Genomic DNA, 24,832 nt, shown 5'->3' with positions numbered 1-24,832 from the left:
AATTTTAAAGACAGTAAAAGAAAAAGCATTTTTTCCCCTCTGCCTCATGCCTCCTGATTCATCTGAACCTCCTTCAGAATGTCTCTGAGCTCCAGGAAATATCCCGTGCTTTCTTGACTTCCGATACAGATCTTGTTCAGGTTTATCTAACAAATGTAATTGAGGCAGAACAGTGAGAGCTAGGAAATGTTTCGGCAAGTGGAATACAGATGGTTGATCCAAACTGGCCTCATCCAGCACCCTGACTCACGTGCCTTTCCTCTCTTGCACGACCACTCCCTTAAGCATTAAGACAATGAGGTTCTGGTCAGCACCAAATAATCTTAGGGACAAAGCCTCAGGTCTGTTGGCCACAAATACAGAGTTTGGGTCAGTTGTGTTTCAGCTCCAGGCCCAGAAAAGCCCCAAAACCAGACAAGTGACACCACAGCTGACTTCAGGACCGTCTGCACTGACAAATGACCCCCTGCCCTGACACCAACCGATCGGTGGAGCCATGACCCTGAAAGGACACACCTGGAAAGCTGATGAATATTCTGTTGAGATCCTCCCCTAAGATCTCCCCTAAAAATCTTGCTTTTAGAAAAAAACCCTTGAGACAAACGACCCCGTGCACCTGCTCGCTCTCAAACCCCACCCCCACCCCCCACCCGGAGCACATCTGTACCTTTCTCTGCTTTTTCCCTAAGGTGCATGTATTTGCTTCCTTTCTCCAAGGGCCCTTCTTCTACCTCAGTAACATGCTTCCTGAGGCCACACAGCCCAGCTGGCTCACTTCTTCTGCCTCTGTGACCTTCTTTCCAAAGTGTCAAGGCAGTTCTGCCTCGGCTCACTCCTATTGGTATGAAATTGCCTCTTCTATTGTAAGCCCTTCCTTTGTTTCACTGTCCCCAACTTTAATAAACATATTATCAAATCACCTGAACTTGTGTTGTGAAATCTTTCCTGCATAAAATCAACAGCTGAGAGCCCACATCGCCACCAACATAAACACCACACTCCTTTTCATAAAGACTAATGTCTGACTCAGAGGTGGCTTCTTGGCCTTGGGTCAGAGAATCTAAGCCATTTTCCAAAAAGTTAAAATTAACTTTCCTATGTTGAACTAGCAGATGTCCCTTGTCACCTCATTCTGCCTCCAAAACTTTATAGCTCTGTGGCCATAAGCATGTTGTTTTTCTTCTCTGTGCCTCAATTTCTCATTTATAAAATGGGCAAACATAACAACCGTCTCTTAGGCTACTCCTTAGACTTATGTGAAATAACCCATGTAAGGCATTTAGCACAGTGTCTGGCACATAATAAGTCCTCATTAAAAGTTATCCTTTTTTATTATTGTTGTTTTATGCTAATAATTGTAATTTTTGTTAGATATTGTTGCAATATTGGCAAAAATGAGTTCTTAAACCTGGAATTTCCATCCAGCCTGTGCATTGAGTTACACAGACAGGACTTAATTTTGTTCATCAGGTTGGTGATAGGTGCTTATTGGCTAACACTGAAAATGTTGGCAAAGGTGGGAAGGAGAGCTGGCAGAGGAGCGGTACTAATTACAGAAGGTGCAAATTCAACATGTAGCACACTTATAAGACATAATGAGCCTTGCTGAGGTGAAAAAAAAAAAGGAGGTTTGTTACTTACGTTAGAATTAGATGCTGTAATTGCTTTGCATCCCAAATGTGAATGATTTCTTGAGAAACGGAGAAAGCAATCCACCCACTTCAGCATGACAGCAAAAGAATCCCCTTCCACTGGCTGGTAAGCAGGGAACTATGATAGAAGGGTAATTTGATCAAAGCAACAGTTGACTAAACATATGCTGTGATCTGTCCTCAAACGCCACAGGGAGCAACGGAAGAGTGTGATGAAGGAACAATGGCCTTCATCAAGGAGAACCTAGAGCATATCTTCACTGGGTAACGTTTAAAACATGGGGGTTACACCAGTCAAGCCAGCAGCAACTGTGATAGGAATTAGAACAATTTTTGCTGCTTACCTTTAAGGAATACTGTGCATTATCCTGAGCAGGTTCAAATGAATTCCATTTAGGGTTTTTAAGAACTAAGACAAATTAAATGCTGCTGAGAGAATACACATACTTCTTAAACTTGGCAATTAAGTCATTTAACGTGTTGTTCAACAGCGCCACCTATAGGCAGTCACATGCTCTTTTAACGGCGTGATGGGCGGGGAGCTGGAGGATCATCGCCACTCTCTAGCAAGGGCTTTCAGATCAGCCTAAAGTTTTAATCCTAACTCTGACTTGATTCACTACATGCACTTGGGCAAGTTTCTCAGCCTTTCTGAGTTACACAATAATTGGCTTTGTATCTCCAGTGACAGGAAACCCATGTTACATGGAAACAGGCTACTCCCCCCACGTTTGGGTGCTGATGTTCCTTACAGAGCCATCTTGACGTGATTTTGTTCAATAGTTCATTGTCTTCCTCTCAGAGATATTCAAAATGAGCTCAGCCTTCTCACTCATATAGTTCGTAAAGTATTGGTAGACAGATATTGAGTTCCTTCTTAATCTTCCCTTCTCCAAGCTAGTTATTATTATTTAGTTGCCCTTAGAACTATCTCATGCAAAATAAAAATAAACACAGGTCACTGACATCAACGGTGGGCTCATGTCTTACAAGCATTCTATTATTCCTTTTGTTTGTTAAAAACTGTATCTCAGGCGAGAGGACCACTTAAGATCACACAATTACTGTTATTTTTTTAAACAAAATTGGACTGTAATCATATGCCCTGAGGCAAGAGCCTTTCGACATTCGATGAAATCAACATTTCCCAAGTTCATGTAAGTACATTACCCTAAACATGGAGTTAAACGCCCTATCCTTCCATCCTTGCTCTCAGTTCCTCAGTAAACCTACCTGGACCTCAACTTTAAACTCCTGTTTTAAAAAGAATTAAAGAGATGGGGTCCAATTTCTATCCTCTTTCTCTGCGTCTCATTTCCAGTCTTCCTCGGGAAATATCCTAACTCCACAAACTCCAATAAAAGAGACAAGTCCCTTGTTTGGGTTTATGAAGCGAACAACGCTGCTGTTGTGTTTTCACACCAGCAAATGGAATTTGCTGCTAAAAAGTCAGGAAGCTACTCTGTAATTTTCCGTTTGTTTAGTTCTTCAGCCTGGCCTATGTGAAGACTTACAATCTAGCCACTGGTGCGCAGTAAGCAGCGCCCCTCCCCCACCCACCCCCAGCCTACCGCCCCGGGGCCTCGCTGCCAGGACGAGGAAGCCCTTTCCACAAAAAGGAAGATGGAAACATCCTTGTTGGGTAAGAAGACAGAATGCTCGGGGTCAAGACGGCAGATGTGTGAATCTAAAGTTTTCAGAGGAGAGGAGGAAAGATTGCCTTTTGAGCTCTAATTTTCAGCTCTGTGAAGGCCCCGCACTGCACATCATCACTATGCAGCTACTGTGTTGCAGGCATTGATTTTTGCGACGAGGTACAGGGAACAGGCAAACACTGAATTTTCATTAGCTCCTTAGGGAGAGCATCCTCCCCAAAACAAACTGTCCTGAACGTATTAAGAGATAATTTATATAAGCTGGCGCAATGGAATGTAAACAAACTAAAGCGATAGCAAGGAAGCATTTCTAGATGAGTTGCTAATTTGAACCAGATCGTATCAGTGTGAAAGAGCTACCCCCTCAAAATACTTGTCGTTTCTTTACTCAAAGCTTTAATGGGAAAACAGTCTGTTGTTTTTCTTTTTTCTTCTTTTGTATATGTTTTAGACAAAAGAGCACCATGGAAAGTGGAGGGTTAAGAGATAATGTAGGATTGACATACCTGTAAGAAACAGAGATGACTATCTTAGAAATTCTAGTCCTGGTCATTGGTACCCTCTTATGTACTCAGACACCTAAGTAAGCATTGGGAAGTCTATAGAGTGATGGAGAGCCATCTCCAGAGATGTATTTTCTCCTTATAAAACGATCTGCTTCCTGAGGTCAGAAATGCTTTCTTACTAGAGCATCTCTAGGCTATATGGGTTTTTTGTTGTTTTTTTTTTTGTTGGCCTGAAGACACTAGATATTATTTCTATATGGTGTAAATTTGACATAAACCCTGATAATTATAATTTTTCCCAAACTAAGATTTTGTCAATAGCACAAAATAAGGCAATACTTTGTAGAAAGACATTACATTGTGAAACTTGTTAAAATTCAATGAAATGGGTCATTCTGAAATTTGTAATATAATCTAATTGAAATGTGGAGAATGGAAAGATATAGTGAGCAAATTACCATATAGATCCTATCATCCATATTTCATATGACTGAAGCAATACAAATGACATTAAAGTCAAAATGTTTCTAGTTCCCAGGATGTGAATTCTTTAAGATACTGGAAAACTACAAATAATGTCCTGGATATTTTGGCATATAACATCTCCGAATTTCATATTTTTGGTAGGATTTTGGCATAGCAATTAGGTTTGAAAAAAAACTTGTAACTCAACACTGCATGATTTTAGGAAGTCTTGACTGATGACAATGATAAACAAATTTGGGTAGTTGGAACTAGAAACACTTTAGGGTAATGGCTGGTTCTTTTTCACCTTTAAACCCTCTGTACCTAGCATAGGAGCTGGCTCATAACAGGGCCTTTATGGTATATATTTTGTTGGCTGTTGACTCCTGCCTGTGAAAGAACTATGTGTGAATCGGCAACGATCTGACCTAAGTCGCAACTGGTAGCAAAGTTTTCCTTAAAGGAAAATTTTAGGCTCACAGGACCTAGGATCGCTGTGGTAACTACTGAACTCTACCCGGATGCCACAGCAGCCCTAGACAACAGGGTGTGTCTGTATTAATATCATTCTCTTTACAAAAACAGGCAGAGAGCTGGACCTGGCCTGAGACCCACAGCATGCCTACCTGTGACATAGAATGTTGACACTTCAAAGAGGTGTGAATTAGAAACAGTCAACAAATCCAAGCAATACTTCATCAGAGCCATTGGCTCGGCCTCCAGACCAATCTCAACAATGACATGATTTCTTGCCTACAGTCATAACAAGTGTTCAATGTCAGTCAGAGGCCAGCAAAGATGCAAGTGGACCCAGGGTGAAGAACCCTGCCCCAGGAGGAATGGATCTGCCCTAGGTCATCGTTCTCCACAATAATATCATTCACTGATGGATGGCATACCGTAGGCCAAACATTTAACATACATAACCTTGTTTAGTCCTCAAAACACAGCAAAGTAGACAACATTGTTTCTATTTTATACCCCAAGAAACAGCAACGTAAGTTATTAAAATGTCTCATTTGAGAATCTGAGGCTTGTGCAGAGACAAGTTCATTTCAAGTCCGGGTCTGCCCAACTACAGAAGCTATAGAAGAGGAGGGAGAAGCCAATGTCGCGAGAAAAGAGTCATATGTATTTTTGCTTCTTTCTTTTTAAAAAAATTAAATTTATTGATGTGGCATTGGTTATTAAGATTGTATAGGTTTCAGGTATACAATTCCATGATACATGATTTTATATTGCATTGTGTACCTGCCACTCAAAGTCTGGTGCAGCCACTGTGGAAAACAATATGGAGGTTCCTCAAAGAATTAAGAATTTACCATATGACCCAGCAACACCTCTTCTCTGTATATACCCGAAAAATGTGAAAACATTTTTACACAAATATATATGTCATATAGATTTTGTAATAATGACCCTGTGTGACCAAATAAACTTAGCTTCTATTAAAAAAAATTTTGGGGATGGTTGAAAAGAAAAAAAAAATATATATATATATATCGTCGGCAGCCGTCCGTCTCGAGAGACGATGGTGTAGCTTCTTAAGAGTCTATCTGCACCGCCGAGAATGGCTGTGCAGTCCGACTCGGGAGTGACATGGTAGTATCTGTCTCCTCCCGTGTTGAATCGACATCTTGCGATGACGCTGAAGCTACAGAGCCTGGGCAGGGTAATATGGAGAAGATATATATATATATATATATATATATATAAATGTCTAAACAAGCTGATAGAAACCAGATCAGAAAATCTGCTATTCTGCTAAACTTGTGCTTTCTGAAATCAGTTATGTGCACTTATGGATATTTCCTTTGACTTACATCCTCTAAATCTATATTGGCTAATAGGTATATTTTCTTCCCTTATCCCCTAAGAAGGCAATAGTACAGGCTGACCATTAGGATCATTGATATACAGCTACATTTTAAACAATTCTTTTCCAAACAGTGCTTTCATTTATTTAAATCAACTTTATTGAGGTATAACATAAAAAGTAAAATGCACCCATTCTAAGTGTACAACTCAACAGATTTTGATAAATATAGGCAACCTCATTAAATGCTACTACCATCATGACACAGATTATACCCAGTGTCTCAGAGAAGTTCCTCACGTCCTTTTGAAGTCACCTCCACCCTCGGTCCCAGGCAACACCTGATCTACTTTCTCTCACTATAGATTAGTTTTATTCCTTTTTGAATTTCACCTGTAAAAGCATACAGCATGAACTCTTCTGCATCCGGCTTCTTTCACTCAGCATAATATTTTGTCCCCCTGCATATAATAATTATACACCAATTATTGGACTTTGCCTCTATGGCCGTCTCTCTAGGATTCCTGTCCCGTTTTCCGATAACTATGGTTGCCCTCAGTGCTATCTTTTGTTTCTTCAAGCCAGAAAGACAGCAGATGTTCTTTCAAAGATTTACCATTTATTTATTTTTTTTAAAAAAAGAAGAATATATGAAAGGGTGAAGCAGGAGAGCTTGTATGTATGACCCATGGGCATGGACTTGGGGGGGGATTGCTGGGGGAGGAGGGTGCTGGGCGGAGGGGAGCAAAGGGGAAAAAATTGGAACTATTGTAACAATATAATCAATAAAATATACTTAAAAAATAAAGATTTACCACCCAATATGTGCAGATGGGGGTCTCTCCCCGAGCTGGAAACAATTAAAGTGGAAAACTCAGGAGTGTTGACCATGCCTCCCTTTCCTCAAACAAAAATCTGTCTGCTTCTAGTCATTCTGTGTAGTGCCTTCAGGTAGATGTTATATTAAATATAATATTAAATATAATAGACATATACAGGGGTGGGCAAAAGTAGGTTTACTGTTGTTCATATGTGAGATAATACAAAAATTAATAAATCATACTACAAGAATAAACTCTGTTTTGTGTACTCACAACTATAAACTGACTTTTGCCAACCCCTATATATATATATATATTCCAGATTTCACATTTATCTGAGGTAGGGTCACTATGATAGAATCACTGGAACTGGAACCTACATTTATTTTTAATAATCAATTTGCTGTCACTTGAGATGCCTCTGACAGATCTAATGAAAACTGATTCACCTCAATACACCCTTTGGCATGTAAGAAGTCCTAAAAGTGCCCTAAGCATGCCCACAAACCAGAGCATCGGCCACCTTTGCCACGTAATTTTCAGGATGCCTCACCATTGCCACGGCCTGTCATGTTACCGGTCCCTTAGTTCTGAACAGAAGCAGAGAGATGGCTTCTCTAGCGTTTACTTGAAATCTGAAGTAGCTCCATTCATGTCTGGTCTCATGAAGAATCTCATTAAATATTTTGTCAGCTTCCAGCAGCATCTCTTTGCACAGATCTCATCTTTATTTCTAAAATATGATAAATATTAAGAGTTCAGTATCTGAGCAATGTAAAACATGCCTTCACTCCAATAAAAAGAATAATAATAAAAACTCTAACTGAATTATGTACTGTGTGCTAGGACCTACTCGATAGGGTTAGAGAGTAAAACTTCAGAAATTGATCTCTGAAGCTAGATTATTTTAATTTTTCATTATACATTTTTCCATTACATTTAGTCCCTTTATAGCCCACCCCCTCCCTCCCCCCTGTAGTCACCACACTGCTGCCCATGTCCGGGAGTCCTTTTTCCTTTTTGATCAATCCTTCTGCCCCTTAACCTCCCTCCCACAGTAGCTCTCATCCATTGCTTGGGTTAACGCTCTTACTTTGAGTAATTTGTTTAATCTCTTTGAGCTTCAGTTTCCTGTTTAAAAAAAGGGGGGGGAGAAAAATGACCCACTTTATAGCATGTTATGAGGGTTTAATGAGTTAAGATGCTCAAGGTACTTAGAATTGTGCCCGGTACATAGTGATCACTCAATAAATAATAGCTATTACTGTAACTGTTACTGTCAGGACAATCCTTTGGGACAAATTTTCCTTTCTTTCTTTTTTTTTTTTTTTTCTTCTATTTTATAAATGAGAAGACTGACACAATAAAAGTTGAAATTATTCGTCTGAGTTCACTTCGCTTTGAAAAACAACACTAGAATTCTGAGTCAGGCATTTTGGCTCCAGAGACCACCTATGCAACCATTATCTTGTTTCAAATGCAGTCCAAGTAGCTGATTGGGAAACAAACAACACATTGTTCTCCTGGGTCTCCTTACAGCCCCGAAGTTCACATTTTATTAACTGATATAAATGGATACTGGAAAACTGGGGGTGAGCAGGAGATTTTATCTGGCTCCTGCTCAGCCAACAAAAATTGTCTTGTAACTCCTGTGATTAATTGGACTAAAAATCTGCTGTATCTTTTAAAGATTTAAGGTTTGTTCTAACTCTTCAACTTTTTGGGTTTTCATTTGCTTGTTTGACAAGCAAAGAAAAGACAGTAGAGCTGAATCACACAAATAAGTAGATAAGTACTTCCTATGTATCTTGCAATATAATATTATATTGTTTTCATAATAGCACTGCTCAGGTACTGAACTCTATTAATATTTGATTACCATAATTTAGAACATATCTCTCTCCAGTTATACAGCACACATGAAAACAAGTAAATATTAAATTTATCTACAACTTTAAGTAGGGGGGAAAAAGAACTCATTTTATTCATTTTGCTCCCACAAAATTTATCCTTTTATTAAAATAGTCAAGCCTCTGTTTTATGATAGAATAATAACGATGTGTAATAGCAAAGGACACAGAAGGTTTCTAATTCTGTCTCCCATCAAATTTTGCATAGAAATCCTTTCCGTAATGTCATAGGCATATGATCATCCTGCCATTATTTTAGATTAGTCTATTGTTAGAAAGCACTGCTTTTTAAAAATTTCTTTCTATATTGAGCTAGATGTTCCCTTCTATAACTGTCACTCATCGGCCATAAGTCTAGCCGCAAGAAAACATAAAGAATGAGCCTCCCTGTCATGTTACAGCTATTTAAATATTTAAAAACAATTATCCCTTCTAGCCAAAACTTCATGGACTAATATCCTACATATGAAGTCATTTTTAGACCTTTCTTAACACATAGTAACTCTCTTACCTATGAACTCATGCTCATCTGTTTCCTTTTTTAAAGGTTGTGATTAGGACTTAACACAATACAATGCGCATAATTAGACAAGCACAGAATTCACTAGATCAATCGCCCCTCTGCATCTGAAAACTCTATTTGAATTAATGCAGTTGCTGATAATTTTTGTTTTTTACTTTGACCACTAATCTTGCTGGCTCACAGAATATTATGATACTAAATTCCCCATATTGCTTTAAATATTATTTAAATACCACATCAATCTATACAAATAGACTAGGGTTTTCTAGGAGCAAATCTATATTTTAAGCAATATACACTTATATGACAGGGATACTTATATACTAGTAACAGGAACTTATGCTACCAGTAAACGCTGGATAACAGATACCAAGTCTGACTTTAGTTTTGCCATAACTGTTTGTGGTACAACAATTTTTGTGATACTTTTATACATGGCTCTGCTAATCTAAATGTCAGTGTCTCAGATCCTGTTTCTCCGTTTGCCTTTGTTCTAAAGAGAATGTCCCAACATAGGTGAGAAGGGACTCATGTTCGCACTTTTGTCAATATTCTACCACAGCAACTCTGACAGAAGTTGGCCACTTTCCTTCAACAGAAGATAGTGCCAAGCTAATTAACTGAATTTTATCAAAGCAACTTTTCCTTGGGTTATTGTCCTACCTGTTGGCAATCGGGGGTGGGGGTGGGGGTGGGGGGGATGAGCTTATTCTCTGACCCTTGATGAGGTGGAGTAGGGAGGTTGAGGCATTGGCTTACTACATTCATATTGCCTTAACATAAAGTTTAACCATTTTTCCCAGGCATTTGAGAACAGTTGCCTATCTCTACTATACATGCTTAATTTTACCTTCTACAGTTCCCGAAAGTGAACTCGGTGTTCTAGATCGAGCTTCTTGAATTATGACCTTCCTCCTGCCACCCGCCCCCACCCCCCGTACACACACATTATTCAAGTACTTCCCATCACATAATCACTTAGGCTAGTCCATGACTTTTCTCTTGTTACGGGCTTTCTCTAAAATGTCTCACCATCTGTTCTATCTATTCCCCTGGCCCTGCTTATCATGTCCCACTCTTTTTGGCAAGAATCTCATCACAACTGCAACCTGTGTATCATATAATCTTTGGGAGTTTGTTCTCTAGAAAAAAGGCAGCTGAAAGAGGTTCTTCTTAGGAGAAACAGTGCAAATAAAGGGCTCCATGTCCTTGTTCCTTGTTCCTTGTCCCTCTTGTGTATAAGAAAGGGCAAGGGAAGTACTCACAGTGGAATGAGGGAGTGAGCTATCTTAACTGTCCCATCACTGTTACTGACACCATATCAGGGACACTACAGTGCTGGGCATATCACAGTCAACACTTGGAAACCAGATTGTTAGAAAATGATAAAATGGAAATTGGAGAAAGGCACCTAATTGCACCTGCCAGTCTGAACTCGAAGGAAGAGCTTCGAACAGGGCACTTAGAAGCAAATTACCTAGCATTTGAACAACTAGTCCACTTAATAATTATCTTGCATCCCAAATGATCATGCAGGCCTGGAGTGGCCCCAGGAAATACCTGCTAAATCATTTCTCATGTCTTAAAAGTTGATACTATAGTAAAAACTCAGAATGCTTTACAACTAGGGATGCCTTGCACAGGGGATGGAAGTATCAAAGGTGTTTGGAAGACAATCTTCTAATATATGAAAGAGGAACCGAACTATTTATGCATAGCCCTAAAAGGAGAAAACCAGGGACCCGAAGACACAAGGAGAAAAATTTTGATTCAATATAATGGATTACTTTCTAAAACAGAACAGCTTTCCAATGGGGATATTCTGAACAGATCTTAAAAAGAGACAATAGTTGGCATGATACTCTCTAGATCTATCCATGCTGTTGCAAATGGTAAGAGTTCATTCTTTTTTATGGCTGAGTAATATTCCATTGTATATATGTACCCCAGCTTTTTCATCTACTCGTCTACTGATGGGCATTTTGGTTGCTTTCATATCTTGGCTATTGTAAATAGTGCAGCAAGAAACATAAAAAAAAATCTTTTTTCCAATTAGTGTTTTGGGTGTCTTCCAATATATATCCAGAAGTGGAATTGCTAGATATAGAAAAGAAATACCATAGTGTTTAATTTATATTTAGAATCTTAAAAAAATAAATAAATCAACAAACAAAATAGAAACAGACTCCTAGATACAGAGAACAGATTGAAGGTTGCCAGAGGGGAGGGGAGTTGAAAGGTTGGTTGGAAAATGTGAAGTGATTAAGATGTACAAACAGGTAGTTACACCATAGTCAGGGGGATGTAAAGTACAACAGAGGGAATATAGTCAAGGATATTGTAATAACCATGTATAGTGCCAGGTGCGTACTATAAATATCAGGGGGGAACACTTTGTAAAGTATATTATTGTCTAACATGCTGTACACCTGAAACTAATATAAAATAATATTGAATGCAAACTGTAATTGAAAAATAAAATTTTAAAAAGAGAAGGAGATGTTCATTGGACTTATGAGATAACCCATAAGGTAACATATTTTTGAGATCCTGTTATTTGTGATTCTATAAAATTTCATTATGGAGAGAAAGAATTAGGAGCACTCCACTCTTAGCAGGAGTGTGATTTGGACCACCAACATCAGTCATCTTAAATCATTACTTAGCATGAAGATTTCTGAGTTCAACCCAAAGGATGCTTGCTAATCAGGCTGTCTAGAGGAGGAACCTTAGAATCAGCATTTTTAAAAGTTCCAGGTAACTGAATGCCCATTAAAGTTGCAGAACTTTCTGTTTAGTGTTTGCCAACTTGAAGAAGAATCAGGAGCTGTGGGCTGGTTCTAGCAGGGCATTATCTATTCTTAGTTGCTGACGTCACTTTTCATACTTCAAAGGCTTATGCTTAAGAGGAAGAGAAAATAAGTACAAAAGTCTCAGCGTTTCCTAGGTAAGATGATTTCTGTTTGATGCCATTCATTTTCTTATGTTTTCCATAAATATAGAAAAATAAGAAAATCTGCAAATAATAGTGCCACACAGAAAATAATACTTTTTGCTAAAATATCATATTATGTAAGCATCCCAAATGTTATTAATATCTGTGGCTATCTTATGAAATATTCACAGTGTCTATTGCTCTGAATAGCAAGTGTGTAGAAACATCAAAAGAGCCTTCACAGCAATACCCAAGCAAAAATATACTTAGCAGCCTAACTATATCTTAACAAGGAGCCCAGGGCTGCCTATAAAAACACCATTAGATGTGGGCTCAAGTATTATAAAATTTAAAACTTCCTGAAGTTTCTATATGAAATCCTGCTACCTCTCTTCTTCACTCCCTGTTGGAACTGAGTTCCAGTGTTGAGTCCTGGTTACCCATAAACGGGGACCTCCTGTATTATATATTCAGACCTCCATCCACATTCTTAGGAATATAATCCACATAGGGCATGATCAACCTTTGTTTTAGGTCTTCAAAACCCTTGCTAGTGCTCTGCTTCCTAAAAGCCGGCATCAGATGAGTTGTCGCAAGAGGAAATGAATCCATGCTACCAAATGCCTCAAAGTCATTCCCCCTTCCCTCTTACTTATAGAAAAGGTATCCAAATGCTACTTCCCATAGCTTTTGTATCTTGAAATGAGATTCTTGAACACTTCACACTGTCAAGGAATGAGTCTCAAATGATGAACTTTCTGCTATCTTGACAAATCAATGAAACCTCAAATTGCACCAAGTCAGTGACCATGAACTCAGTCTACAGAGGAAGCACATTCTCTTAGCAACTTATTTTCTTAGTCAGAAAATTCAGGCAGGTCACTGGTGAATGCTAGAGAAAAGCCATGTGCATCTATAGAAAGAACAGTAAATGTTTCCCACGTACTAGGAAGCTGCTAGGTGTTGGAAGGGCTGGAGTACAAAAGGAACAGGGGAGTGTTGCCCAATGACCAGAAGTCTGCTGGTCCCTTTGGGCAGGAGCCCATGAACCATCACTGGGCTCTGGGCTGCTAGAGCGCTATCAGTACAGCTGACCAGAACCACCCTTGGTGCTGTTGCTACCAACTTCACTAGAATCGCTTTTTCTGAGGCTGCTGGATCCATAGCCACTGCCACTCTTGGTGCCACTTTGGGATTGGCAATATTGCCTGAGCCCAGGGATACCTGCAGCCACTTACTTACTGCAGCCTGCCACTACCAGTCATCTGAAGAAAAACTCCTTCTCTCTTCCTCCAGCCTCCTGATCTGCAGTGCCTCCCCTTGGAAGATTGTCACTAGAAACCAGCCCAGGGGGAGATGTGTAAAAGGTAATTTCCAAGCTTTAAGCTCCCTGTGATAGAAAGGACAACCGAATATTCAGTGCAATTTCCTAGATATAATGTTGAATGAAAACATCAAGGTAGCCCCTCTATACTGTTTTCCATAGTATCTGTCCCACTTTACATTCCCAAGGACACCGCACAAGGGTTTCCTTTTCTCCGTGTTCTTGCCAGCATTTGTTATCTCTACGGTTGTTTTCATAATTTTTTATTTATTTATTTTTTTAGGGGGGAACCCCTGCTCTGTAACAATTCCACCCTCTCAGACTTAAGACCCTTTATAATCTTATAAAGGACAACGGGTGAAGGTCTCGTGCTCCTCTAGCTGCTTCAAGTTGGACATGGTCATTGTCCTACCTACTCTCGGGTCCAGAAGTCCCTAATAAGAGTGGGGGAGTAGCTGACTAGTCTAACAGACTGATGGCTAGCAGGGCGGGGTTGGGGGTGAAGGAAGATGAAGGGATTCACCAACGATCATATATGCATAACCTGCAGGCACAAACAGCAGCATGGTGCTGGTAAGAGGCAAGGGGGTAGGGGTGGGTGTGGGCGGGCAAAAGGGAGGGAGGAAACGGGGACATCTGTAATAGTGGCAACAATAAACGTAAAGAAAAAAATAGCTATCTCACTGTAGTTTTGATTTGCCTTTCCCTGGTGATTAATGATGTTGAGCACCTTTTCAGGTAGCTGTTGGTCATTTCTATGTTTTCTTCAAAAAGTATTTATGCAGATCTTCTGCCCATTGTTAAATTGGATCACTTCTATTTTTGCTTTTGAACTGTATGGGTTCCTTATATATTTCAGATATTAATCCCTTATCACATATGTAGTTTATAAATGTTTTTTCCCATTCTAGGTCAATCTCTTCATTTTGTTGATTGTTTCTCTTTGCTTCAGAATGGAAGTTCCTCAAAAAATAAAACATACAACTACCAGGAGATCCCACAATACCACTTCTGGGTATGTTTCAAAAGGAAATGCAATCACTAACTTGAGGAGATGTCCATATCTCCATGTTTATTGCAGTATTATTCACAATAGCCAAGACATAACCTAAGTGTTCACTGACAGGTGAATAAAGAAAAGGTGATACACACACAAACGCACATGCAATATTTTATATTTTTCAGCCATAAAAAAGAAGAAAATCTTGCCATTTGCCAAAGTATGGATGAAACTTGAGGGCATTATTCTACTTGAAATAAACAAGACAGAGGAAGACAAATACTGTATGATCGCTTACATGTGGAATCCACCCTCCAGAAGCATGGAGTAGAACAGCAGTTGCCAAGGGCTGGAGAAGAGGGCAAGAAAGGGTGAAATGAGGAGATGTTGGTCTAACGGTACAAACTTCCGGTTATAAAAGAAATAAGCTGTGGGGGTGTAAGGTAAACCATGGTAACTATAGTTAATGCTGCATTATAGCCTTGAAATCTGCTATTCAAGCAGGTTTTAAATGTTTTTGCCACAACAACAACAAAATGGTAATTATGTGAGGTGAAAAGTGTATTAACAAACATTATTGTGTTAAACATTTCACAATATACAGAGGTCTGTATAGGAAAAATTCATCCATTGTTAATATAACAAAAATGGTTTGCATGACATCCATGAAACCTGGCAGCCAAAGAGAGTGGACTGGAATGCATATGTGTGAACAATGACGACTTCACTGTACTAGTCAGTGAGGGCAGTAGATGCCATTGAATGAACGTGTGTACTGTGTGGCTGTCACATTCAACATGACTGAGCAAGTAAAGCAAATCTGCATTCAATTTTGTGGTAAGCTTGAACATTCCTCCTTGGAAACTATTTGGATGATTCAGAAGGTCACAGCTATGGGCAATGGCGATTGGCAGCTTCATCACGACAACGTGCCTGCTCATGCCTCCCATATCATGCAGAGTTTTTTGGCATAACATCAAACCACCAGGTGCATCAGCCCCTCTATAGCCCAGATTTGGTACCCTGAGACTTCTGGCTTTTCCCAAAACTAAAATTGCCATTGAAAGGGAAGAGATTTCAGACCATCCATGAGAATTTAGGAAAACATGAAGGGGCAGCTGAAGGCACTTGGGAGAACTGTGTGAGGTCCCAAGGTGCCTACTTTGAAAAGGACTGAAGTGTCATTGTCCTATGTCATATGTTTCTTCTATCTTGTATCTTCTTCAGTAAACCTCTCTACTTCTCATAGTATGTGGCTGGGTATTTTCTGCACAGACCTTGTATATGTGTATCAGACCAACAACACATTATACACCTTAAACTTATACAATGTCATATGTCAATTATATCTCAAAAAAGCTGGAAATAAGACTATTCAAAAAAGATCAAGATAGAAAATAGTATATACATAGTATGATCCTTTTTTTATTAAGTCAGTGTTTGTGAAGAGGGGCAAGGGCATGTTTCTATATGGAGATAACAAAGCATGAGAATCTCATTAAAGGTGTTGTTTGCAAATTGGAATTGGAACTGAGAAACCAGAGGTCAGAAGTGACGTTACAATCACTGTATACTCTTTTGTACTGTGTGCATGAGTTCCTTAAAAAAGAAAATACTATATCCAAAGAAAGCAAAGATTGGCATGATAAGTAATAAAACACACTCTCTCCCCACACTGATCTTTTCACTTGAAAATATGGCCTTTTTATTTGCAGCTTCTAAAAAACCTTAAAGCAGAGCACTTCTTTCTCCTTTTCCTCAGAAATCTTGGCATAAAATGCATCAACATTTTCCAAATGAGTTATCTTCCTTGATCTTTGCAATGTGGATATAAACTAGTTATTTTGTTTTTTAGATGTAGCAGCTGAGAGTTGGGGAGGTTAAAGGACTAGCCTCAAGGGACTCAGCCAATATTTTGCAGAGTTAGCATTTAAACACAGGTCTTCTTATTTCTAAGTCTTTACTATTTCCAGTTGATTAAAGAGCCTCTTTTATTCTGTCCAAATCCTTTCACTAGTTTAGGATTTTATAATATCAAAAGCTGTCCAAAAGAGAGAGAGAGAGAGAGAGTGAGAGAGAGAATCAGTCCTTGAAATTTAACAACACTGGATTGTAAAAACTTTTACCTTAGATTGGTATTTGTATGGCCTTGACTGGCTAAATCATGGTAATAATTAATAATAATAATTACTCTCACATCAAAAGCTCCTCTCTTCACTACCAATGCCCGGGTTCTAAGTATGTGCTGGGAACTATACTGAGCATTTTACACCATTGTTCCCTTTAAGTAAAGCCTTGTGGTATTTCCACTGGCCATGGTGTTATGGCTCAAACTCTGTCCCCAAAATTCATATGTTGAGGTCCTAACCCTCAATATCACAGAATGTGACTATATTTAGACATATGTCTACTTTAAAGAGGTAACTGAGATTAATTGGAGTTGTACGCATGAACCCTAATCCAATATATCTGGCATCCTTAAAAGAAGAGGCAGAGACACCTGGGATGCATGCTCACATGAACAGGCCATGTGAGGACACAGCAAGAAGGTGGCCAGCTGCACACCAAGAACCGAGGTCTCGAGAGAAACCAAACTTGATCTCAGACTAATGGCCTCCAGAAAGGTGAGAAAATTAATGTCTGTTGTTTAAAACACCCAGTCTGGTATTTTGTTATGGCAGCCCCAGCAAACTAATACTCATGTGAGACATGATAAATTTCAGTGAGATTTCCTTGCACCTCTGAAACTGATTCAAATCAGGGAAACTAAGGCAAATGAAAAACATTAGTCATGCAATGCAGTGCTAGAGATCCTCCTGCTTTTTGGCAATAGCTGTGGGATTTAGAGGATTTCTTTATCCGCCTCCCCACCCCAGGACATATACAGCGAGTAATTGTGCTTAAACGCATGGCAATGGCTTCAAACAGGAGCCCATATCCATTGCCAATCAAAATCCATACTTTATCAGAATGGTCCTACATAGAAAATGGATAAAGGTCTTAAAATATGATAATCATATTGAAAAGAAACTGTTCAGTGTATGAATGAGAAATAGGCAAAAGCCATACAGGTGTTTGTAAAATTTTTATAGAAAAGTCTGTTTTTCCCTTGAGAATGGCGAAATGAATCCTCAAAGGAGTCAAACAAAAGACAACTCTTTCATTAAGTATTCTCAATAAAGAGCTCTGTTCAAAACAATTCTTAAAGGCCCAATAAAACCATAAGTTTGGGAGAGTAGGCTGGCCTTACCTGAGATCACAGCCAGGGGCATCTCAGACAAATTCTAAAAAAGCGCAGTCATGGAGATATCTTCAAAATCAAGCACAGGGATTACTTCCAAAGATAAACTGCTGCAGGAAACAGAGAGGCTGTAAATAAAGGAAGTATGTTTTAGATCAACCTGACATCTGAAACAGCCTGTTCTCTAGTTATAGCTTACACTATGTTTTTATTCAGATGTCTTAGAAAGTAAATTGAGAAACCTATTCATCAAGCCTAGCAATGTAAAACAGAAACTCTGTCTGATAATTTTTAAGAGAGGAAAAGTTCTATGCTGGAGATGAACATTTGGAAGTTATCGGCATATTCATTTCAAGATGTATTCTTTCAACTTAAAGTTTCTACAACTAGCAAAAATGTATTGATTTATATTGCTTAAGTGTTTTATCACTAGTACAAATGTATTGATCTATTTCCCAATCATTGAGATATTGTGATTACAAAAGATATCCAACATAAACTGTCTCAACTTCAAAAGAATTTCTCTTGTCCCTGGAGCCCCGCCATTTTATGTTATGTTTTCAACTTCAAAGTAAGTGCTGGAGCACTAAACCCATCTCAAGATCTAGAGGGTGGAGATTTGATTGACATGTTGATAGGAGATGTAAAAGCTTTGCATCTTCAAGCTCTCTTAAAATCCCACCCTCCCCTGCTCTTCTCTTGCCAACCTTGCCCCTCTTTTTCTGTCTTCATTCTCAAGGTCTATTGTTTTATCCTTTTAGATTCATGGCCTTCCATTGTTGCCCCCACAAAGAGAGAGGGAGAGCTCTCCATCCCAAAGCTAAAGTGGAGCCCAACAGGAGATGGTAAGTGGTAGTTTACATCTGATACCTTAGGCTTCTCTCCTGATTCTTGCCCTGGAGATGTTTCTTTCGTTTACTGTGTAAAAGTCAGGAACAGAGGGTGTGGGTCTTGAATAAACCTTTCCAAGAGGCCAATATGCCAACTTTTGCTGTAAGTAACTTGAGTTTGTCCATATTATAGAAATAGTGAATAAAAAAATAAAACCTAACAATGAATCAAAGAATCTAACACATGGTTGAACCTAAGTCATTATGAGACGGGGTTGCAAAACCAGGTTTTAAGACCCAAGTCAAAGCACATAAAAAGAAAGGAGAAAATGCATAAGTAAAACAATGAGAATATTATCATAAGTTGCAAAAGTAGAAAAATGTTATAAATGTCCAAAAGAAAGCCAGAAGCTGGGACAAAATGTATTTTCATGAACACTCACTTGGTGAGGCGCCATTACTATTAGGGTCACCAAATTACATATTTAGGCCTCAGGCCTGCAAGTTTATGCTAATTTGAACAGCTGTTCTAAAGAGGTTTTGTGCTATTTGTTTGACAGATGAAGAAAATGGGACTCACTAATGGTCTAAGTTGCTTTGACACAGACTGATTTCCCTATTGTTATAACTTGCGATATCAATTGCAAATATCTTTGACAATTTGAACCTATTCTTCAGTGTTGACATCCTAAGGAAATACTTTTATTCAAAATCTGAAATCCTCATTTGAAAGAATATTACCATTATTGTAACCAACTTCCTCTCATTCTCTTCCCAAGTAGAATTGAGAAATGGGGAACTGTGGGTCATTACATATATACCCATTGTCTGAAGAAGATTGTTAGGCATCTTTGTTTTGGATTGTCATTATTTGGAGCTAATCTCCCCTACCTTTTGAAATAAAGGGGATGATCACATTTTATTCACAAGGAGGGGTTTATAAGACTCAGTGTTGGAAGAACAGCTGCTTCTCTTACAAGGCATTTGCTTTCTTTCATTGCATAAGAAGTCAGCTGGTAAACACTACTAAATGTTGAGACACAAACTTAGTGTTTGTTAGTATTTGGATATAATTTTTGCCTAATTGTTTTTATAGAAGAGCATAAAACATCTTTAAAATAATGTCTCATCCAGACAAAGAAGATAGAAGACAATCAAAGCAAAAGCCATTCAACTGGAAAATGTAGATAAAACGTTGAGAATTAATAACGCAACTGAAAACAGTGCATTTCTATAGAAGCTTTTAGGGAGGCTCACAAACAGAGACCTGGGGAGTAAATCTCTTTTACTTCCTTGCAAAATTACAGTTCAGGGTATTTAGAATTCTCAGTTTTCTCAGATAATATTTTTAAATGATCAGAATTATTCAGATTAATAGGATTCAGGGATAGAGATTTGTTTCTGCAACATTCTAGTGAATGGAGTTCAAGGATAGAGTGTTTTGTTTCTGTTGTTATTGCTACATTTAAAAAACTGAAATTTCCCTTTCTCACTTTCTTTAGCTCAGTAACATTGTCTGTGTTGAACTCAATGTCTTTCCATTTTATTTTTGTCAGTCCATGGGTATTTGGCCTATGAGACCACATTCTTTGGCAATTCTTTGATGATCTTCCCTCATTTTCTCTCTGTGTAATATTATATATCTGCTAAGACGAATGATGTTCATTCTTCCTGCATTTTTAGCATGCTTAAAGAAAACTGACAATTATGACCATCCACTTAGTGATGAACACTTTCTCATAAATCTATTAAATGATAAATTACTCAACAAGAGGTACTGTATCATAGGTAACTAGGTTTCCTGGTTTTTAACTTAGGGTCTGTATTAGTCAAAGTTCCCCAGAGAAAGAGAGCTGGTAGGACGCATATTATACAGAAAGATACTTATTATAAGAACGTGGCTCAGGCAGTTATGGAGATGGGTAAGTCCCAAGATCCTCAGGGAGAGCCAAAGGCCTGATAACCAGCAGCGCCCATGAATAGTTTTCGTCCAAAGGCCAGCAGGCTCCAGACCCAAGAAGAGCAAATGTTTCCATTAAATTAATCATCATAAGTGCTAATATGTTGTCATAGATCAATAAATATTTATAGATTAATGAGTTTTCCTATTTATTTTTCAGAACAGTTCTGCAAGATATTTTCATCTTCATCTTAAGGACAAAACTTGTGGTTTAGAGACTTAATGCTACTTCCCCAGGCTAAGTAGATCAAGTCTTAAAAGCAATATCAATGTAGATAAATAATATTTGACTAAAACAACAGTGTCTCAAGTGTCTCATCTTCTTAGTTTGTGTTGTAATGAAAATGTTTTGAGAAACATAGAAAAAATAGCTAGTACATGGATTTCTATAAAGTAGTTAATGCTATGATGAGAATTTCTGTCAGTCTAATTACTGAAGTTTTATTATTTTTTTTCTGTTATCAGGGTTTACTAAATATACCATACATTTCAAAACGTTCTCTAAAAATAAGAATATGTTTATTAGGGTATTCAGACTAATTGGCCATCTGATCCTACCCTCTTGAAAAAAACTATTCAGAATCCTGATTAAATATTTTTTAAAATATTCTTGAGAGCATATAGGAACAAATAATAAAGAAATAATTTACTGCACCAAAATATATGTGAAAGTAAAAACTGAGAGAGCCCACAGGCCATTTGACCCCAGACATTTGTGCAATCTGAGAAACATGATCATAAGTTTCAAAGCTAACAGCACGTGGGGAGCAGAAGACAAAATTCAGTCTAAAAGGAACATTTTTCTCTCTAAAAATGAGATTCCAAAGGCTACTCCTTCAATGAAATTGAGAGAAAGTGCCTCAGTGCCAGTAGAGGAGAGTATCCTTATGAAATTATAAGCACAAATCAGACATCATGGAGATTTCCAGCCAAACTCACTTACTCCTGTAGTCTAAAAAATTTCACACCATGAACATGGTAAAGAGCTCTCTAGACTGGTAGTGTTCCAAGCAGAACCTTTCTGGAAAAATACACCTGAAACAGAGATTTCAAAGGAATTCTCACACAGACAAATAATTTTCCAAGAAAATGAATCATTCAGATTAAGAATAAGAATAATCACTGAGCACACAAATAAGCAAAATACCATATGCAAGAATCAGAATAATAAATTCTGAAACATATACACTGAGAACTTAGATACTAGAATTTACAGTTGAAGACTGCTGAACAGCCATGTTTTATATGGTCAAAGCAAATAAAAAAACAAACCTGAAAAAGCTGCAGGAAACAGCAAATTACAAATGGTTACCCAGCAGATTTAGAAAAGAATCAAATTGGATTTCTAGAATTTAAATCTATAATTATTTGATGAATAGGCCTCCAGTCATGATGAAGTAGTTCGTGAGAGAACAATGCTCCGACTGAGAATGAAGAGATAAAAGTTGAACATCTGTATAAAGGAGTTGCTGATGTTACCAGGATGAAAGGAGACAAGATTCCAAAGAACAGGACATTTTGCAGAGAAAAAAACTTGCCAGCTGTTTTCTACTGCAGCCATTTGCTGATGTAAGTTGAAATAGGGAAGGATGGCTGTTAGCGGGGGAAACAAAAACAAAAACAAGAATATTTTGGCAATCTCACTGGGTTGAAGAAACAAAATAAGAGGCTTGAAAAATCAAGATCCCCTCAAATGAGAAGGAGAGACAGATCCAAACCTCAGTGTTCTTCTTTTCTTCAAGAAATCTGTAGAATTCTGAACCTACACAAAATGGTAGGCTATGTCAATTTTGTTTGGGTTTCCCCCCCAAAAGCAGAACCTGGTACAAAGACTTGAGTGTGCAAGTGGTTTGTCTGGGAGATGGTCTCTGAACATCTGGCAGAAAAAAGGAGAGAAAGAAAAGGATGGGATAGGCAATAAAGAATGATGCAGTTTTCAAGCAATTCACCACTATGGGTAAAGGAGCCTAATCCAACTGGTGAACTCTGGGCAATGGTATAAAACATGCACCTCAGTCACCCCACCCAAGAGATAAGGGAACTGGAATGTTTATGCACCAACTCCAGCCAATCCACACCAAGGATTCTCCCAGAGGTTGTAAATTCCATGTCGTGTGCATCAATAACGCAGACCCTGCTGGCCAGAGAAAGCCATCATGGAAAGATATGCAGATACTGGCATTTGGAAGTTGGATGAGTGGGCACCAAAATCCCTATTTCAAACAAGCTCTCCAGCTGCTTGTTATGCCCAATAAAGTGGAAGAATTCTACTGAATATTATTTTCTAGAAACCCAGGATTTATCTTCTTAATCTTATGTTTTATTATTTAATGTCTTTGGTGACAAAGCAGCATAACTTCCTTGAGAGATTATATTTGATGTAAGATTCTCAAGCAAAGAAAGAGAGAAAATTTCATCTCATGCAATGTTACAACTAAGTTGCCCTTTTTTAAATTCTCAGGGCTCTAGCTGCATAGAGGCATAACTTGTCACAGTTGCAGGAATAATTAAGGATCAGCTAATCCATTTTCATCATAGAAAACTGAATTTCAAAGATGGGGAGTTATTTGCTAAGGACACACGAAGAGTGTTGGGGCTCCTACCATGCTCAGTTGCCTTGCTTTTTCTTTCAAAGCATGAATGTGTATAAAATCTAGAAGATAATATGCAATAGTGAAAACAGGATGGGGGGGATGGGAAGTCTATGATTTTATTTTAAAAGTATTTGGCTTTTATTAATTAATCCTGCTACATGAACTTTTCAGTGTAAAGTTGAATAATATTTTACTTGATCAATATACTATAATACAATGTATTTTCACAGTTTTATTTCTATTTGAATTCATTCTAAAAAGAAGTTGTCCATTTATAGAAGAATATGTTCTTCTCATGTGTGTGTGTGTGTGTGTGTGTGTGTGTGTTTACAACATTAAAAAAATAAATTAGATCATTCTGGCTTATTTTGATTTAATATGTCATTAGCAAAAGAAGTTTGGAGCTACTTAAACAATCTCCAGGATTTCAACTTTAGTATACTCTTTAGTCAAGATATTCTGGAGATGGAGAGAAAGGGGATGGGAGGTGTTAAAAAGTGGCTTTAGCTTTCATTATTTCTCAAAGACTGAAAGAAAAAGAAAAACACTTAGGTATATCATTTCTTCTCCATATACCCCAAGGTGGGCTTCTAAAACCACCACTCAGATCCTGCTCTTGTCCAGGGCAATGATAACCTCAAAGACACCAAATCCAACTGGTGAGCTCTCTTATCCTGCTTAAATTCTTAGCAGTAGTCAATATAATATTTGGCCACTCTCTCCTTCTTCAACTATATTCTACTCTGGGTTTCCATGGTAACACTCCATGATGATTAGTTTTATAATATCAGGCTACAGTGCCCTGATATTTATTTGGTCAGACAATTCTGGATGTTGCTGTGTAGGTAGATTTTAGATGAGATTATCACTTAAATCGGTAGATTTGGAGTAAAGCAGATTACCCTCCATAATGTGTGTAGGCCTCATCCATTTGAAGGCCTTCAGAGAAGAAAGACTAACATTCTTGCAAGGCAGAGGGCACGTTGTTAGCAGACTGCCTTCAGACGACAGCTGCAACATCAGCTCTGCCCTGGGTCTCCAACCTGCTGGCCTCCACCTTGATATCACACTCACACTCGCATGTGTGCTTTCAATAGTGTGTATACTGTTAGCTCTGTTTCTCTAGAGCACCCCAAATAATGCACACGCCTTCCTACACTGTTGACCATGACCATTCAGTCTTTGTTGGCTCCTCTTCCTCTGTCTGACTGCCAGAATGTTGGTGTGCTCAGGACTTAGTCCTGGGACCCACTTCTGGGTCTACACATTCTCTCCAGAGACCTCTGCTGAAATGCCATAGAAACAATAGACTCTCAGATCTCCAACACCGACCTCTTTCTAGACGTCCAGGGGACAAGTCCATCCACCTATAGACTCAATAGTGATTAGAAAGTCACAAAACCCGACTTGGTTTCCTCCTCCAGAGCTGCTTCTTGCCCAGCACTTTCTCCTTCAGTCAGTGGGCCCACCATCCCTTGCAGCCTTCCCTCACTCCGAACGTCCAGTTCATGAACTACTTCTGTCACTTCTACAGGCAACATTTCAAATCTGTGCAGTTTTCTGCAAATCACTGTCATGTTTCCTAGATTGTTCCATAGCC

This window comes from Furipterus horrens, unplaced genomic scaffold (assembly GCF_987537825.1).
Source record: "Furipterus horrens unplaced genomic scaffold, mFurHor1.1.pri manual_scaffold_11, whole genome shotgun sequence".
In the NCBI taxonomy this organism is placed as follows: Eukaryota; Metazoa; Chordata; class Mammalia; order Chiroptera; family Furipteridae; genus Furipterus; species Furipterus horrens.
This window is presented reverse-complemented; position numbering follows the sequence as displayed.